Source organism: Terrapene carolina, unplaced genomic scaffold (assembly GCF_002925995.2).
Source record: "Terrapene carolina triunguis isolate 2854851 unplaced genomic scaffold, T_m_triunguis-2.0 Scaffold21, whole genome shotgun sequence".
In the NCBI taxonomy this organism is placed as follows: domain Eukaryota; kingdom Metazoa; phylum Chordata; order Testudines; family Emydidae; genus Terrapene; species Terrapene triunguis.
The window spans coordinates 11,292,775-11,309,519 of NW_020664372.1; positions in this window are offsets into that span (position 1 = coordinate 11,292,775).

Sequence of the window (16,745 nt, forward strand, 5' to 3'; positions counted from 1 at the left end):
TTAGATAATTAACCTCCAAAGTGAATTAAACTAGACCAAATTAAGGACTTGTCTACACTTGAAATTCTACAGCTGCAGTCTTCACTGTAGATGCTACCTACATCAATGGGAGAGGCTCTCCAGTCTGCATAGTACTCCATCTCCCCATGAGGTAGTAGCTAGGCTGAAGGAAGAATTCTTCTGTTAACCTAGTGCTATCCACATGGGAATGTAGTTAAGCTTATCTTATTTTCTTGTGTAGACCACAATCGATCTAACACGCTAAATTCGACCTAAACCCACACAGGGGTTTAATTCCATTTAACTAATCCACTTCAAATGCATATCTCTAGTTAATTTGGATTAATTTTCTTGGATGTCCTTGAGAAAACAAGCCTTAACCCTTCCAAAGATGTACTGTGTGACTGTGGGAAGTTAATAAACCTGTCTGTGTTTCAGTCTTCCAATGTGCATTAGGTTTGCCATAATATTAATGATACTTTCCTGCCTTACACCACATAAATTGTTGTGAGGGTTAATTATGTTTTTTTAAGCAATTTAAATTAAAGTTATGTAACCATGACTAATATCAGAGCTAAACTTATCCCTGGGGTAATTCTAATTAAGTCAATGGAGTTATCCAAGGGATGAGTTTTTACTCCTACGGTGGGAGGGGAAAGAGGCCACAGAATCTCACTTACCTCAGCACTACTGTGGTCCTGGAAACAATAAATTCTAGCTCTTATATAACATTTTTCATCAATAGATCTCAACCTGCATTTAAGTCTCTGCTTGAAATCAGGCAGAGTGTGATTCAAACAGGGTCTCCCACATCAGTGGCCTAAGCACTGGGCCATTGGGTATTCTGGAGGACAGATACATATGTGCCAGTCAGCCAATCTCAAAAATTCCCAACCTGCTCATCCTGGGTGACTTTTGTGCAGGATAGGTGACCTTTGACCACATCTAATAGATCAGGCTCCACTGACAGCAGAGGCAGGGGAAAAATCTAATTTGAGAATCCTGAAGAAGCTTGGACTTGAATAAGGACCCTCAGAATCTTGGAGACTTAGGCAGCTTTGTACATGGCTACCTGTGGAAACTTAGAGGGATTTAGGTGCCTGTAGGCTTCAGTGGCATCTGAGCCATGGTATTATGAATGTCAGTGGCACCTAAATGTTGGATTTAGGCACATAACTCATTTTGTGAATCTAGCCCAAAGCACGTTACAAGGGAGATCAGTGTCATTACATTCATTTTACAGATGGGGAAACTGAAGCACAGAGAGTGGAATAGGTTGGTCCAAGGTTACACAGTAGGTCAATGGCAGAACCAAACATATAACCTATGTTTGCTAAGTCATAGTCCAGTGGGCTATCCACAAGGCCAAACTGTCAATCTTGGGGGAGGCAGAGAAGAGGACTGAAGACTTCCCCTTACCTCTGTCCTCCAGGAGGATCATAAAAATGGAGACAAATGTCTGCTTGAGATGTCAAAAAAGCTGACGGCTGTATTAAATAAACAGTTTCTGATACCATATTAAATAATTAAAGTTTTAATTAATGATACATTTTAGAGATCCAGTTCTTCCAGAAACTAAGTAGATCAGAATTGTAGGGAGGATAGGAAAAAAAAGAGGGAGAGACAAAAGATCACAAGGCACAAAATCCAAGCACCTTCTATGGGAATAAACTATGAAAGAACTAGTGAACCCAAAGCACAAGATGTGTGTTGTGTCAGAGAACCAGAACTATATGTCATATTGTTGGCTGCACACAACTTAACTCAGTCAGTGCTTCACTTAGAGAGATAGAAACAATTTTGTCAAGCCTCAAAAGCCTAGTGGTTTTCCAGGTGTGTCATGAGCTCCCTGGTTCAAACATAAATTCCCCAAGGAATTCTTGGGGGGGGGAGGGGAGAAGCAAGGCATGTAAAAATCCATGTGGGCTTTATTTCTATTAAAAATAACTACTGTGAAGTGTCTTAATCTCCAAAGACAAATGACAAGTCTACCTTTAAGAAATCCCTTGCTGCAGAGGATAGTGACATTTACACATGCCTCGAGAGAAAGAAGGGGAAAAAAACCCTGGAAATTGCCTGGGGATAGGAAAAGAATGAAATGCATGGAAGCACAGGTTTTGCTAAATATATTCTGAAAGAATCTGTGCAATAATTAGAATAATTGGAATACAAGAAATAAATTTACTAACAATAATAATCAAAACATTTTGTACAGGTAATATCAGAGCAAACTTTAGCACAAATGGCTCACAAAACTGATGTGCATGAAATAGCTGGTTGATTCAGTTATTACCTGTCCATGAAATTCCTCAAAGAAGAGAATAAATGTTTGTAAAGCACAATGCACATAAGTGATTCTGTAAATAACAAATAAGATATAGTACTAGCTTAATCATATTAATGTACGTGAAAGACAGTGCCTGTCTACACAAACATTTAATTTGTGTCAAGCTGGAATGTGAATCTGCCCTGCCCCAGCCTACTGCATACTAACTGTCTGTGTGGACACTGCTAATGCACACTTTGATCTACCCCATTTTAAAATGGGAGTATATTAAACTGTACTAAAAATGTTAATGTACATCAGCGGGGTCTACACGGACAGTGAGCATGCAGCAAGCTAGTGAGGGGTAGAGTCACACTCCAGCCTGCTGCAAACCAAGTATTTGTTTACATAAGCCCAAAGTTAGAAAATAAAGGTTTAAGAATTTCTACTTAATTTTGATTTTCTCATCATAAATGTGATTTTTTCTACATTTTTAATTGCCTCCTTTTCCCATTGCCACTTAATTTCAATATGAAGAAACGTGAAGGCAACTTCTATGCCACAGTTCTTAATGAATTAAAATAATAATATATTGGATCTGCTTTATACTGACAGCTTGTGGCTGTAAGTGCCAAATGAAGAAGTCTTTTTAAGCAGGGAAATGTCTTCACTGTGGATTGTCCTAAAATGCCAAAATTAGAGTTGGTCAAATAATATTGAAACATATTGATTAAATAAATACCAAAATTCACCGTGAATTGTGAGACCATCTCTACCCAACTTTATATAAGAGCCTACTCTTACCAGAAAAATAACATCCATCAAGACAACCAGCCAGAGATGCTATGAAACTCTCTACATAGGATCTTGCTTCCTACTTTTCTGTTGGGGTAAAAAGATTATGTAAATGGATGGTTCATTCTTTACCTTGAAGGAACTCAGATACCAAGGTGATGAGAGCCAAATAAGTACCTAGATAGAAGTATTTCTTAAGTAATCATTTTGACAAAGTGCCTTTAATTGTTTTGATGGATTGATGTGAGTTGGTGTTTACTTTGCATGGCGTACTGTTTCTAAGCTATTACACAACATGTGCTTCAACTTGTATGGAAAACTTTGGAATACATTTGAGAGTAATAATGCTTGGTACCAATATATGCTGTGCATCCTTACACGCATTATATTGCAACATCAGTATTAGTCAAACAGTCCTGTTTCCAGTAATTCAAGCTCAAAACTCAGCTTTTTGCAGTAGAAACTGTCTTTTTGTTATGTGTTTATAGAGCGTCTACCACATTAGAGTCCTGATCCATGACTAGGACTCTAGGTGCTGCAATAATACAAATAATCATTTCCCATGATGTACCACAAACCTTCTTCTTGATGAGAGTAGGCAGTATGCATTATGGAAGTCCCTGGCAGTGGTTCATCATATTAGATGTAGTCTGAATGGAAAGTCCTAGAGGAGAATAGGAAGTGAGGAAGCAAAACTACAACTCTCATAAGGCATTGCAATGACATATACAAATCAAAATATTTCATTTCAATTTTGGGGTGCTTGGATTTTTGAGGAAAAAAACTAAATTTTCCGTAGAAAGCAGACACTTATCACAAAAATATTCACTAAGTTTAAAATCTAATTTTCCATCAAATACCAGTATTGTTAAAGACAATTTCAACCTGCCCTAATGTTTAATTCATGTATGTAATATAACTAACTGGATAATCTGAGACTGCAAAAATGGTGGTCACACTTAAAATGCTTGTCCCAGTATGAAGGCTTTTACTGGCTTGAAAGATGTTTTCAATATACATAATGGGGAATAAAAATAGAGCCAGTAAAGTCTGTCAGACCAGTAGAAAGTTTATAAGTACAATCATTGTGCTCAAACTCTTTTAAGAGTTGTCACTCAGTGGATGCTTATTAGCTGGAAATCTCCCTTATTCAGTGGTATAAAACTAATGTCTCTAGTTCTGATATGATATTGAACCTTTCACCTGCGACTTCTGTGACACTAAGGGCTTCTCTACACTTACCAGAGGATCAATGCTGCGGCGATCGATGCAGCGGCAGTCAATTTAGCGGGTCTAGTGAAGACCTGCTAAATCAACCGCCGGTCGCTCTCCCATCAACTCCTGTACTCCATCTGATCGAGAAGAGTAAGGGGAGTCAACAGGAGAGCGTCACCCATTGATGTCGCATAGTGTGGACCCCGCAGCAAGTAGATCTAAGCTACATCGACTTGAGTTATGCTATTCACGTAACTCAAATTGCGTAAGTTAGATCGACTTTTCCCTTTAGTGTAGACAAGGCCTGAGTATTACAATCTTGGTCCTTGTGTCAGCAATAGAGCTTGGCAAAATATGGTTTTTGTTTTATTTCACCAAAATAACACCCTCCCCAAAATCATTTATTTTTGTGTCTTTTACCGCTGTTGTTAAATCTAATGAAATTTTAAAACAAAATGTAATTTCATAATAAAAAAATCAAAACATTTCATTTCCAAAATGTCAAAATGAAATGTGATTTTGGGGGAATTTTTTTCCGTGCAGTTTTATTTCACTGAAACTACTTGATGTGTTTATGAACAGTTTCAGTCAATCCCAAATTGCATTTCGCAGTGAATAAACTATTAGCTGAAAAAAATTCAGCCAGCTGCAGTTCAGCTTAATTTTGGGTATGGAGAAATCATGTATTTTGAAGAAGGAGGGAAATATTTCGCCAGCATGTTTGTCTGTCTATTTTGATGGCAGTGGTTCAAAGCTGCTCAGAGGTTTAGAATGCTGAAGTAAATCCTCGGGGAGACAGATTAGTGATCAGATTGCAGGTAATGTAGACAAAGGTCCATCATAAACTCATTTATTCCATGATATACTAACAGCATCATTTTCTTCTTTGTGCTAAGCTACAGGGTGAAGATCACATGCACTAAGAGCCAAACTTGAACTAGCTTTTATCAACAATAACAACAAGAAGGATGAAGGGTACACAAGACCACTCTGTAAAATGTTATATGTATATAGAAGTGTTAATAAGGAGAGGTCTAGTATTCATTTCAGTATGTTAAAGTCCCCATCACATATGTGCAATTTGTGTTTGTGTGCAATATACATGTTTAAAATCAATTTTTCATGATGGTAAATAATGGACTGAGGGAGCCAGAACAAACCTCTGCATAGCTGAAAAGGTTCTCTCCTATCCTGAAGGGAAGTAGCCTCTCTCCAGTGACTATAGCTACACCAATCATTGTACATTACACCCAGGCTCTTTAATATTAACCTTTAGAGTCACTGAATTTTTTAGAGCTGCGGTATCTCCCTCAGGGACTGGTTCATGGGGTGTACAAAACAGTACATAACCCTTGAATGGGAGGAGGATTCTGACTGTATACAAAAGAAAGCAATACGTAGTCTCTGAGGCAGCATATTTTTCAATACCCTTCTCACAAAGACCGCATATGAGGAGGAAAGAATATCATTTCCAATCATTTCAAGTCTCACTCATTGGGCATGAGACTCACACACTTGCATGCTACGTCACACTCACATACATTCATAAGCTTATCTCACACATTTTGAGTAAATAAATAAAGATTTAAAATATTTTTACTCAAGTGCTGCAAAAGACAACAATACGTCTAGGGTCTCAGGCATTGGATTTAGAGCTTGGAAAGCCACTTTCCAAGCTTGTGTACTATGGTAACCAGGGCCAGCTCCAGGCACCAGCACAGCAAGCAGGTGCTTGGGGTGGCCAACGGAAAGGGGCGGCACGTCCGGGTCTTCGGCAGCAATTTGGTGGCGGGTCCCTCTCAGAGGGAAGGACCTGCTACCGAATTGCCACCGAAGAATGAAGCGGCGGCAGGAGAGCTGCCACCGAAATGCTGTCGATCGCGGCTTTTTTTTTTTTTTTTGCCGCTTGGGGCGGCAACAACACGGGAGCTGACCCTGATGGTAACCATGGAGACTACAGGCCCATGTTCTACACATGTGCAAAAAGAGAGAAGAGGCTATGCGGAGGTTTTCTCTCTCTCTCTCTCTTTGTGTGTGTGAATAGTTGAGGGTCAAAAAATATGAGGTTGTCCAAAAACCAAGCAGGACTTGAGCAAAAGTTTGCAGGCTCTCCAAAGTACAGTTCAAAATGTAAACCACACTGGACAAATTCATGACCCTTCATTGTCCCAATAGCAGGCAAGGCTTCTTTTTTTAAATGTACGCTGTGTCCTATGGCCCTCAAAGAGAAAAAAAAATGTAACTTATCATCTGGAAAGTGAAATACACCACATAAATAGCAGAGCAGTGTCTTCAGAACCATGAATTCCTTTTGTACCTGTGGCAAATCTCCTCACTGCTAAAGTAAGTTGACTATGTTTAATAATTATGATTACTGTTAATTTATTAATAATTTATTATTATAATTATCATCATCAATCCTCTTCAGGGCACCTGGGTTACCCAGAAGTAATTTTGTTTGCTTGCATTTTTCTTTTTTTGGTAGTACATCATTTATTCCTAGTATTTTGTCAAAAACTGTTTGCAATGTTCTTTCAGAAAGTTTTGTTTTATTAATTTTTATTGGGTCCAATATTTTCTGTTTTCTGTATAGTTTTAAGTGTGTCTTCATAAGGGTTAAATATTAATTAACTAATTTAGCTGATGCCTTAATCCAAGGCAATAGGATTATTAAAATACAGTATGTAACATATACAAAGTTACACAGACACAAAGTTGCAATCCTTATATCATATAAAAAATTCCACTCACTATTTGTATCATATTATTAACTTACATGCTTGTGAAAATCTGGTTATACTGTTTGAATGTCTTTTAATTGTCTATTCATTTTCCATTTTTAAATTTAACTTTGATAAAATATTTATTTTTTATTTTTATAATTACACCTTTTTATGTACACAATATAAATGTTTTTCCCCCAGATGACACAAGCAGAAGTGAAAGTTACAACTCTGTTGGCTCAGCACAACATTCCTTTTGCAACTTTAGACTACCTGAGCCCCCTCTGTTTAAAGATATCTTCCCTGACAACCAGATTGCCAACATTATCACGTTTAAGAACCAAGTCAACATGAACGCTGAAGGGTGCCATTGCTCCCTATTTCCAAGAGTGGCTTGTGAAGCAAATGAAGATTGAAGCCTTTTCTCTTTCTGTTGATGGCCCTAATGACACAGGCTTAGAAAAAATGAATCCATTGACAGTGAGGAATTTTTATATCCAGAAGCATCTTGTGACAACACAGTTACATGGCTTATGCCTCACTACTGGCATTCATGCAGCCTCTGCAATATATATATATATATGTATATTCCAAAATTGGTGAGAGAATGATGTCACATGGGATAACTATACTGAGTTTTCCATAGACAATGCCAGTGTAAACATGGGTAAGGATAATTCAATTAAGACCTTGGTTCAAAGTAAGAATTAATGTGTGTATTTCATGGGATGTCCATGCCACATCATCTACAATACTGCTGGTGCTTCACAGGTTTCTAAAGTGTCAGGATTTGATGTTGAAGATATATGTATTGATTGCTACTATTACTTTGACAAAAGCACAAAATGACAGTCATTCTTGGAGGAGTTTTGTAGTTTCTGTGATGTTGAATACCGACAGATTCTGAAGCATGTTCATCCTTGATGGCTTAGCCTGGAAATAGCTATTAACAGATTGTTGCAGTGGTACACAGTTCTCAAAAACTACTTCTTGGCTGTTGATGATAGCTGTGCAAGGTTCAGGAGACTCAAGTTCTGCTTTCAGGCATCCTAGGACAGAAGTTTATCTGTTGTTCTACCAGGCTGTACTCCCAGTGTCCACTAACAACTTTCTGCAGAGGGAAGATACTTATATTTACACAGTAGATGGTATGCTTTCTCCTTTTGTGAGAAACTCACTAGGAAAGTTTACTCAAGTGGAAGTGATTAAAAATGCTGCCTCACTTACAGATGCAGACTTTGTTAATTCTGACAATCAGCTTCAAGACACATCTGTTTGTAGATTTGGTAACAAAACAGGTTGTACAGAAGTTGGAAGAGCATGGGGATATTAGTCCTCTTGAAAAAAAACAGAAGTTCTTTTGTGCAGCCAGAGCATTCTATACTAGTGTAGCCAAGTATACATTTGAGAAGCTACCTTTGAATGATGAAGTGTTAAAGATGGAGCATGTGCGAACTTTGATATTAGGGAAAACTGCACTTTTGAACAGGTTGATACAAGTACATGTTCAATCTCTCTCCACCTGAGATAGAGAAGCTGCAAGAAGAGTTTGTTAATTACAAGTTGATGCAGAAATCAGACATCCCTCAGTGTGTATTGGGATGAGGCAGCACTAAAAAATGACACAGATAACACAGATAATACTGTGCAATATAGGATGGACACGGTATGGGAATATCTTAGCAATGTCAAAAGCCCTAGTGGTCTTCTCAAATCCCCATTACTGTCCAGAGTTGCCAGGTTTGTCTTAGTTATGTCCCTCTCAAATGCAGGAGAAGAGAGAGTGTTCAGTCTTTTTAGAAAGAAAAAGATACCATTCAGACCAAACCTTGGGCTAGACGAGACATTGTCCCATATTATTCAAGTGAAGCTGGCAAATCCTGTGCCATGTTTCAAGTTTGAGCCACCAAAAGAAGTTATAAAAACAACAAAGGGGCCCACATGGCAATATAACAAAGCACATGAATAAAATGTGAAACCAAATTAGATATTAAAAGAAATGTTGAATCCAAGTCCTTTATTTATGTTTTTTTTAATCTTCAAATTAATTAAATTCAATGTAATTACTTCATTTATTTTCACATTCATTTATCGTATTGTTTGGTTGTGTTTTATTTTTATTTGATTTTACTTTACTTATTTTGAATTTATTTATTTTGGAATATGATTATTTTAGTTTGCTGTAAATATAATATGAGCAATAATATACAAACCAAATAATATTTGTACTGTAAAGTGTTTTTCAAATAGATTGTCACGTGGGGCACCGCGTATTGAGTGGGACTGCCCCCATTGGCCTAATGTGGGGTTGGTAGACCCCATCACACACTCATTGGGACTCCCTGTTGGATCAGGCACTTTCAATGAGGGGAACTCGGGGCTTCTGGTGGGGCCCAGCAAACATTCAGTCTATGTCTCCTGAGCCTCCTGGCTGGGGCAGAAATTAACTGTTCGGGGACTTTGACCCTCTGGGGAGGGCAGAGCAAACAATCAGTCTGTAGCCCCTGGATGGGGCACAGCAAGCAGTCAGTTAGTGGCTGTATCCACCAGTAGCCACACCTAGTCGCAAGTGCAGAGGGGGTTAGCATAGGGGAACCCGGGCCCACCCTACTCCACTGGGTTCGTTCTGACCCAGGGCCCTATGAAGCTGGGAAATTCTCAGTTATGGATTTAAGCATCGGCTTCTAATACATTCACTGGTCACTTCCTACCACAATGCTCATCTTGGGTATTTCCTCGACTGGCAGCAGTTCAGTGTCCCAGTCAGTCTCCACCGTTGGCTGGTCATCCACAGTGTAGTCCGGGTCCATGGTTCCCATCATTTGGGGGAGTTGCAGGTACCTCTGCAGGAGCCTGCAGCACACATCCTTCATCCTCCTCAACCAGCCCAGATTGATCTGGGCTTCCTCCTTTTATCTATCCCTTCCACCTGGAGTATGTGCAGCAGTGGTGAGGGGACATTGTCTTCTGGGCCCACATTGATTGGTCTGGACCGGTGGCCCAGTGTGGGGTTGGTACAGCCTGTCACATTGATGATCACTATGACAAGATGATATGCAAAATAAACATATTGTTGTACTGAAAAAATAGATTCCTTTTTTATTAGTGTAACAGGGCGAGACTCACCACTGCGGTGCCTCCTGCTGATACCATGTTTTTGTTCACTTGCACAGGAATAGCCTGTAGTTATATGAAATAATTCAGAAAGTAAGGATAAGGCAGAATAACAAACTTCTCCTAGTAATAGACTAAAAAGAACTGGACCACAGCAACGAGCATTCCTCCAAGATCTGCTTGTCTGTCTAGTCAGATAAACAGAACATGTGTATCTATCGGTAGCAGTACCGTTTGGTGACTCCCACAATCTCAAACTCCTCCCCTGCCACAAAAAGATAATTTAACAAATTTATATTACACATACTTTAAATTTGATCTTAGCAATTATTTCTGAACAGTACTATTTAGCTTCAAATTTAATTATTCAAGTATTAACTTAAGGATAGATTCAGTCTTTCAGGTGGTTTTCCAATATGGTGAGCATAGATACTCTAATGATTGGCAGCCTCTCTCTGAATCATAGCAAAAAGTCAACATCAAACATCTTTAGATATCATCAGAGTTAATGTTAAGAAATTATGGTGAACAAAAGAGTCTTGTGTTCTAAAAACAAAACAAAACAAACCCCTACAATCATAATCCAAATGAGCAAGTCTATTTCCACAGAGAATTTCCTAACACATAGGTAGGCTTGGCAGAATTTTTATTTCTAATAATTTCAACAAATTAATAACAGTGCTTATTTTCAAACTTTTTTTTCAAGTTTTATCCTTTTAAAATGTTCAGTTTTGGGAAATTATGGGGTGTGTCAGACAATAAGAAGATCAGAAAATTATTTAATGACAGTAGACACTGAGATTCAAAAAGATAAAGCCTTGTAACTTTTAAAATTCAAATTGCCAACATCATGTCAATATACACAAATAAAATATCCTTAAATCAAAACTCTAATAAATTCTCAAGCAGCATTTTTCTTACTTTTCCTATTAGTTTATCTAACTGTTTTTTAATAGTTTGTGAGTGTCCAGTGAAATTTATATTTTCCAACCAAAATCTGAACCTTTCAAACCTATATATGGGCACTTCCATAGGCTGCCTACTAATAGCAGAGTGAAATTGTGTCCCCGTTGAAGTAATGAGAGTGGGCCAGCACTCTTTGGAGATTAAAGAGGAAAGAGTGTTCAGGTATTCAACCTGGGAGTGGTGAATCACAAAGTCATAGAGTTTAAGGCCAGAAGGGACAATTAGATCATCTAGTTTGACATCTTGAATTTGATAGGCTACACTAAACCCAACAATTGAAATGAGACCAAAGTAAATGAGACCTATAGGAGACTAAACTGTTACAGGTCACAGGCAGAGAAAAGGAAGGACCAAGGTGCACCAGTGCTCAAGGCCCCTGCAATGGCAGGGAAATGATTAAATGAGATATACCCAGATAATCCTGGCAAGTGGCCCCCTCATCCACACATTGCGAAAAAAACCAAGATCACTGCCAATCGGCTCTGGAGGAAAATTCCTTCCCAACCCCACACAAGGCAATCATGAAAACACTATCCTATCATTTATAGTGTTCTTAAACTATATCTAGTAATTAAAAAGTTGGGTGGGGTTGGCTTGGCACAATCTACTAAATTAGAATACTTTTGTTGAAACAATTTTAAGTTCATACTTTTCTCTCTAAGTGCATCAATTAAAGATTGCACTTCCTAATCTCAAGGCAGATGTGAACTACACGGGATGCCAATATATGGCTTTTTTCCACTGAATTGGGCACATGGATCTAGATTAGTAATTCCCAACCCCTTACTTTAACGTTTGCCTTGATGTAACTTAGAGAAGACCTGAAAACAGTTACACTGGGAATAACTGCCGATGTGTAGAGAAGGTGCCTTACTCTAACCTCAGAGGCAATTTATGTCCCAGAGCTCTGAGGTGCTGTATACCTCTTGTAGGGAAGTGAGGTCCCTCAATTCCCATTAAAGTAGTGTTCCACCACTGCCTGGCAACTTGTGTGGTCATTCACACCTGTGTAGAGTGAGTGTAAAGGGCAAATACTCTGATCTGATAGTTTCCCATCTACTTTGCAAGTGTAAACGATCACATAAGGTGCAAGGCAGGAGAGAATCAGAGTTGAAAGGAATCCAGTGTCAGCATGGGCGAGCTGAATGACCTGATGAGTGAAGAGGCTTCCTTACACATCAGCAGTTATATTGTAATGATTAAATGAAAACATTCTTCATGGGCAGAAGGGGACAGACAAGGTGACATAAGAGGTTATTTCCACCTCTAAATTCATTGACTCTGAGTCAGTTTGTAGCCTTTCATAATGTCCCAAAAGAAAAAAAATAACATTTTTGACTTTGCAGGAGATGCATATTAATTGCTTTATTATGTACATCAGAAGCTAATTTTTAACCAGCAGCCTTTGATATTAGTCAGATATTCATGTAATTTAACACTGTTGTAAAAGCAGGAAAATGACAGTCACTCTGTTGGGATATTTAAATATGAGTAAACTGCAATCCCTTTGCACCATGTAGACATCATATTGAGTTAGTGGACAAAGACCATAGCAATGACGTTTCATATTGTGTTTAGGAGTAGTTTCTCAGCATAGTGTAATGTCAATTCAGTCTGATACAAGAGGTAGCTCCCAATTCAATTCTAATGCTGCCCCACAAACAAAGCATTCAATGTAATAACTGAAAGCACCCAGAATGTTTAATTTTTAAATATACAAATTTATAAGAATACCAAGTATTATCCTCAAGTCATATTGCCACAGATGCAGTCAGCAGAGATGCTCACTCTGGGATCTCAAGTATCACTCCCTGCGAGGGCCCCTCAGGTTTGGAATGCGCTTATCCAGAGGCCTACCCGCTACTCTGGGTCCCGATCAAGGAACCCTTTAGCCGGCCGCCACCAACTGCCCTCCTCCAACCTGCTGCCTATTTTCCCTGGGTCACTCAGCCCTTGTAGCAAGGCCCCAGCCTGGCAGTGGTCAGCCAGCAGCTCACTCTTGCACTCTGCTGCCCCTGCCCAGCACTGCTCTATCTATGGTGCTTCTTCAGGCAGCAAATCCTCATTCCTTGCCTTCCAGGGAGAGACTCCCCTCTGCTCTACTGAGCAGCCCTTTATATATGGCCCTCGCTGGCCCTGACTGGCTGCTCCAGCAAGCCTTCCCCCTGTTGGTGGGCTCAGTAAGCCCTTTCCTAATTAGTGGGTTCTACAAGCCTCCCTGGTTCTGCTTTTAACCCCTTCTTCTCCTTGTGTGGGGCAGCTGCCCCACGACAGTTAGGTTTATATAAAAACCATTTATTTTTGAATATTTCTCTTGTTCTGTTCACTCGCTATGTGACTAAACCAGGGGTTATTAACTCTGGTCCTCAGGGATCTCCAACCATCCAGGTTTTTGTTCCAACCAGCAAATAATTGTTTTTATTATAATCCACTGGTTTGCATTGCATATAGAATTCTCTCGTGCCCTAGACTTTAGTGTGAATTAGAACATTTTAATGTTTCATATGCAATATTAAACAATGTACATTTTAAAAGAAGCTATTAAGTGCTAGTTGGATTAAAAACCTGGACTATTGAATGATGCCAAGGACCAAAGATGAGAGTCCTTTTCTTAAGCAATGACCTCAAACCCCACCTGGAAAGCCTCACTCTTTATGGCTCTTAATCTCACTCGTAAGGACAGCCAACCCTTGTCATCTCTTCATTCCTGTATCACTTTGTGAAAGTGTGGATCAAGGCCCATGCAGCTCCATTGCAGATCTATTCATAGGTAGCTTGAGACTTCTTTATCCAAAAAGTCACTGATAAGACAATCAGTTGTGTCATTGATTTAAGTGGGAACAGGACTGGGCCCAAGGATCCCATTCCTTACAGGTTTCTCTCAATACATAGCAGGCTTCCCAAATGTTAGCCTTCCTCTGAATGAACTCAGGCTACCCTTATATTACCCCAGCAGACCTGGTTCTGAGGCACATTCTCCCTTAACATGACCCATGGACTAATTCTCTTCACCTAGGGAGGGGAGCTAAACCTGGCAACTGTGAGGTGAAGTCCCAAGCTCAGCTTACCCTGAAAGAGGTTCTACAGAATTTTATTCAAGGTGTTCTATTTTACTTATTCTGTACAGGGGCAACGGAGGAGCCCTAAAAGTGGGGGACCACTGGCTCCTGAACTGTGGCCCCACCCCCATTCTCCATAAGCTCCCACCCCTGCACCGCCCCTTCCCAAAGACGCCACCCCATGCTTGCTCCTCTCTGCCCCTTCTCCCCCCTCCACACTCCCTGTCTCTCGCCCTTACGGCTCATGAAAAGTGGAATGGCATAGCCCTCCCACTTTTAAAAGTGATAGGGCCATGGCCACTTGCCCCCACTCCCCCGTTCTGGTGCCCCTGATTCTATAACTTATAGAATAGAATAGAAAATATTAACTTTACCATATGGCTCAAAAACTTAGAGCGCAGTTAACATTTAAGGATCTTAAGGCAGGGATATAATTGTGTATATATACTGTTTCAAAAACCCTGGGGATAACTAAAAAACTCTACTTCTCATCTATTTCATACACATTATTTGTGCACAGAAAATCATAGAGTAATAATACTGTATGCATTTTGTTTAAACCTGCTCTATCATCTCACAAAGAAAATCTAGTAATTGAAAACAACAATGCTAACTGCAAAAATCAGAAATATATATCCCTGGCTCTACAGTTGGCTCCCCAGCTAAAATTACGAGCTAGCACTTAAAATGTCTTCTCCAGGCATTACAATTATTAAGGGCATAGGGGTCACAAAGCATCAGCACAGTATCCACAGTAACTTACACAGCCAGACAAGTAAAGAATCACTTGAATAAAAGAACATAAATCTGAAGTAAATGTGCTCCATATATTTGCTCACATAAAATAGTGATTTCACATTCTGAAAAAATTCATTGTCAGATATTCAACTAGTCAACAGTGATGCCCTTAAATTCCAGAATATTCTTTACAATACTGCAAAGCCCAATTTGTCCGACAAACAATTTCATTTAAGGGCCTAATTCTGGCACCTGTACTCATATTGAGCAATGTTTTACTCTGAGTAGTCTCATTCTATTTGTATAGTAAAGATCTAGGCCTGGTCTACACTACGGGATTAATTCGGATTTAGCAGCGTTAATTCGAATTAACCCTTCACCCGTCCACACAACGGAGCCATTTAGTTCGAATTAAAGGGCGCTTTAAATCGATTTCTGTACTCCACCTCGACGAGCGGAGTAGCGCCAAAATCGATTTTGTTAATTCGAATTAGGGTTAGTGTGGCCACAAATCGATGGTATTGGCCTCCGGGAGCTATCCCACAGTGCACCACTGACCGCTCTGGACAGCAATCTGACCTCGGATGCACTGCCCAGGTAGACAGGAAAAGACCCAGGAAAATTTGAATTTCATTTCCTGTTTGCCCAGAGTGGAGAGCACAGCTGACCACAGATACCACAGATACCTCAGCTCATCAGCACAGGTAACCATGCAGGCTGATAATCGAAAAAGAGCACCAGCATGGACCGCACGGGAGGTACTGGATCTGATCGCTGTATGGGGAGAGGATTCAGTGCTAGCAGAACTTCGTTCCAAAAGACGAAATGCCAAAACTTTTGAAAAAATCTCCAAAGGCATGATGGAGAGAGGCCACAATAGGGACTCAGATCAGTGCCGCGTGAAAGTGAAGGAGCTCAGACAAGCCTATCAAAAAACAAAGGAGGCAAACGGTCGCTCCGGGTCAGAGCCGCGGACATGCCGCTTCTACGCAGAGCTGAATGCAATTCTAGGGGGGGCCGCCACCACTACCCCACCTGTGATCGTGCAAACCGGGTCTGGGATAGTCTCTACACCTGAGGATTCTGAGGATGGGGAAGAGGAGGAGGAGGAGGATCTTGCAGAGAGCACCCAGCACTCCGTTCTCCCCAACAGCCAGGAGCTTTTTCTCAGCCTGACTGAAGTACCCTCCCAAGTCTCCCAAGCCAGTAGCCAAGACCATGACCCCATGGAAGGGACCTCAGGTGAGTTTACCTTTTAAAATATAAAACATGGTTTAAAAGCAAGGTTTTTTAATGATTATTTTGCCCTGAGGACTTGGGATGCATTCGCAGCCAGTACAGCTACTGGAAAAGTCTGTTAACGTGTCTGGGGATGGAGCGGAAATCCTCCAGGGACATCTCCATGAAGCTCTCCTGGAGGTACTCCAAAAGCCTTGCCACAAGGTTTCTGGGCAGTGCTGCTTTATTCCGTCCTCCATGGTAGGACACTTGACCATGCCAAGCTTGCAGCAAGTAATCTGGTATCATTGCCTGACAAAGCCTGGCAGCGTATGGTCCCGGTGTTTGCTGGCATTCAAGCAACATCCGTTCTTTATCTTGCTGTGTAATCCTCAGGAGAGTGATATCGCTCATGGTAACCTGCTTGAAATACGGGAACTTAATTAAGGGGACAGAGGTGGCTGTTCCTACTGGGCTGTTTGCCTGTGGCTGATAAGAAATCCTTCCCTGCAGTTAGCCAAGCGCGTGGGCGGGGGGGGGGATTGGCCCAGAGCTTTTCGCGTTTGGCTAGCAGGGATCTTCCCTGATACCAGCCACGCTGTGGGGGGAAGGGTAAAGCGATCATCCCAGGGAATTCATGGCGGGGGGGGG